This window comes from Hyla sarda, chromosome 2 (assembly GCF_029499605.1).
Source record: "Hyla sarda isolate aHylSar1 chromosome 2, aHylSar1.hap1, whole genome shotgun sequence".
Lineage (NCBI taxonomy): Eukaryota > Metazoa > Chordata > Amphibia > Anura > Hylidae > Hyla > Hyla sarda.
This window is the reverse complement of record NC_079190.1, coordinates 725,995-730,024: the sequence shown is the minus strand read 5'-3', so window position 1 is coordinate 730,024 and position 4,030 is coordinate 725,995.

Below are 4,030 nucleotides of genomic sequence, written 5' to 3'. Positions count from 1 at the left end.
CATAGCAGAAAAGAAGTATCTTGTGCTCTGGTGTGATTGACTAGATAAGGGAGGAAGTGCCTATGTGTGCACTATTGGTAAACAGCGCAGATCTGGTTCTGCTCCCAAATGTAGAGAAATAGTTGTGCCCCATGGAGGGTACTCTCAGGGGCTCAATAACAGCAGTGACGGTTCTGACATCACCTTGTCAGCCCTCTGAAGGGTTAATCTAACAAAACCAGGTAGGTTTATAAAAATCTAAAATACAGGCCAAAGCTCCCAAAGCCGTGTAAAAATGTTCTTACCAATATATGAAGATTTTCCACATACACCCGCTGTGTTAGTCATCAATGATCATATACATTAGAGCAGCGTAAAGACAAACTGTAGATACCCGTGAGAGTCAGACAGGTGGGGCGCCGCTCTCACCTTTAGAACCTTAGTCACCTGTAGATGTGAGATAAATCCCAGGTGACCGAGAAAATCAAACAAATGCAGAAATTATATATAAACAGTCTGCATGTCACTGACATAATGGTTAAAACGTGTTATTCTCTAGGCATAAACTCACTTATTCTGGGGTTCACATCATGTATTCAGGGGGAGGGCAGCATGTATTCTGGGGGTGCACAGCATGTATTCTGGAGGTGGACAGCATGTATTCTGGGGGTGGACAGCATGTATTCTGGAGGTAGACAGCCTGTATTTTGGGGGTAGACAGCCTGTATTTTGGGGGTGGACAGCCTGTATTCTGGGGGTGAACAGCATGTATTCTGGGGGTGAACAGCATGTATTCTGGGGGTGGACAGCACGTATTCTGGGGGTGGACAGCACGTAATCTGGGGGTGGACAGCATGTATTCTGGAGGTGGACAGCATGTATTCTGGGGGTGCGCAGCATGTATTCTGGGGGTGCGCAGCATGTATTCTGGGGGTGGACAGCACGTATTCTGGGGGTGGACAGCATGTATTCTGGAGGTGGACAGCATGTATTCTGGAGGTGGACAGCATGTATTCTGGAGGTGGACAGCATGTATTCTGGGGGTGGACAGCATGTATTCTGGGGGTGGACAGCATGTATTCTGGGGGTGGACAGCATGTATTCTCGGGGTGGACAGCATGTATTCTGGGGGTGGACAGCATGTATTCTGGGGGTGGACAGCATGTATTCTGGGGGTGGACAGCATGTATTCTGGGGATGGACAGCATGTATTCTGGGGGTGGACAGAATGTATTCTGGGGGTGTGCAGCATGTATTCTGGGGATGAACAGCATGTATTCTGGGGATGGACAGCATGTATTCTGGAAGTGGACATCATGTATTCTGGGGGTGGGCAGCATGTATTCTGAGGGTGGACAGCATGTATTCTGGGGGAGGGCAGCATGTATTCTGGGGGTGCACAGCATGTATTCTGGAGGTGGACAGCAAGTATTCTGGGGGTGGACAGCATGTATTCTGGGAGTGCGCAGCATGTATTCTGGGGGTGGACAGCATGTACTCTGAGGGTGGACAGCATGTATTCTGGGGGTGGACAGCATGTATTCTGGGGATGGACAGCATGTATTCTGGGGTGGACAGCACGTATTCTGGGGGTGGACAGCACATATTCTGGGGGTGGACATCATGTTTTATGGGGGTGGGCAGCATATATTCTAAGGGTGGACAACATGTATTCTGGGGGTGGACAGCACGTATTCTAGGGGTGGACAGCACGTATTCTGGGATTGGAGAGCACGTATTATGGGGATAGACAGCATGTATTCTGGTTGTGGACAACACATATTCTGGGGATGGACAGCACGTATTCTTGGGGTGAACTACCTATTCTGGGAGTGGACAGTACTTATTCTGGGCATTGACAGAACCTATTCTGGGGGGTGGACAGCACCTATTCTGGGATTGGACAGCACCTATTCTGGGTGTGGACAGCACTGTGCTCTTCAGTGAACCCTAGTTAGATCCTTCATAGATCATTGTGATCATTCAGACCCGGAACGCCTGGGGAATCAGTGCCCATGATCCATACTGCTTCCTTTTGTCTGAGGATCTTCTCCCCTTCTGGACCTCCCAATGTGGTCGTACAAGGCCTGCAGAGGTAGATTCCTCTCCCCTCAGTGATGAGTCTTCATATGTTCCATGAGTCCCGCAGCACCTATTGTTGCTCCGAAAAGATCTTTTGTGCTCTCTGCGTCTTCTCGTTGACCCAATGTAGGCTTGTAATGTTCATGCACCAAAACTCAAGACGCTGAAATTGGTTAAATATGCTGAAGGTTGAGGATCTTCTTGTATGGAAACTTTGGAAATGCAGATAGGAATAAGTGGCAGTGACTTTCCTGAATCCAGTAGGGGTGATGTTATTCTTAAAATATTGATCCTCCCCTTCCAAAAACTTGAGAACCAAACTTCCAGGTAAAAAAACAAACATCTTCATATTGTTTTTAGGAGTTGAGTTTGGTTACAACCGAATTGAACTCTTCTTCTGAGCCGGACCCTGCAATAAAGATGTCAATTAGGATCATTGGGTTCTTACTGTTCTAGATCATTGATATTGAGCTTCTTGACCCTATATACTGACCCTATCCCCACCAGTGCTGCCACTATAGGTTGTTCAGGTACATTTTTTTATTGGGGGTTTTGTGGTTTCTTCACATGTTCTGACATTAAATGTTCTGCCCTTTTCTTAGTGAGTCCCTATTCGAAGTACGGAGTTTCCATTAAATTCTTGTAGTGGGATCAGTTTTTGATGAACAACACATTACAGTCAATCTTATCTAGCCTTCTGCTGTATAGTACCCACATGACATTACCACCACCCTACCCCGGATCTGTCTTTATTATTATTAGGCCCTTTCTGGTTTTGAGCCATTTCACCTCTCCTAATTCTTTACCAGACAAAATATGGGGTGCGGAAGGATAGATCAGAGGTTTCACTAAACTACTTCTGGCTAAATAGGTGTAAAAACTTTGGATTTCTTCCCTCCAGCCTCATCCCATCCCAACATCTACAGGTCTAAACCACCATAGACAGGACCTGATGGAGACTAAACCACCATAGACAGGACCTGATGGAGACTAAACCACCATAGACAGGACCTGATGGAGACTAAACCACCACAGACAGGACCTGATGGAGACTAAACCACCATAGACCTAATGGAGACTAAACCACCATAGACAGGACCTGATGGAGACTAAACCACCATAGACAGGACCTGATGGAGACTAAACCACCACAGACAGGACCTGATGGAGACTAAACCACCATAGACCTTATGAAGACTAAACCACCATAGACCTTATGAAGACTAAACCACCATAGACCTGATGAAGACTAAACCACCATAGACCTGATGAAGACTAAACCACCATAGAACTGATGAAGACTAAACTACCATAGACCTGATGGAGACTAAACCACCATAGACAGGACCTGATGGAGACTAAACCATCATAGACAGGACCTGATGGAGACTAAACCAACATAGACAGGACCTGATGGAGACTAAACTACCACAGACAGGACCTGATGGAGACTAAACCAACATAGACAGAACCTGATGGAGACTAAACCACCATAGACCTGATGAAGACTAAACCACCATAGACCTGATGGAGACTAAACCACCATAGACAGGACCTGATGGAGACTAAACCACCACAGACAGGAATTGATGGAGACTAAACCACCACAGACAGGACCTGATGGAGACTAAACCACCATAGACCTGAAGGAGACTAAACCACCACAGACAGGACCTGATGGAGACTAAACCACCAAAGACAGGACCTGATGGAGACTAAACCAACATAGACAGGACCTGATGGAGACTAAACCACCATAGACAGGACCTGATGGAGACTAAACCACCACAGACCTGATGAAGACTAAACCACTATAGACCTGATGGAGACTAAACCACCATAGACCTGATGGAGACTAAACCACCATAAACAGGACCTGATGGAGACTAAACCACCTCAGAACTGATGGAGACTAAACCACCTCAGACCTGATGGAGACTAAACCACCATAGACAGGACCTGATGGAGA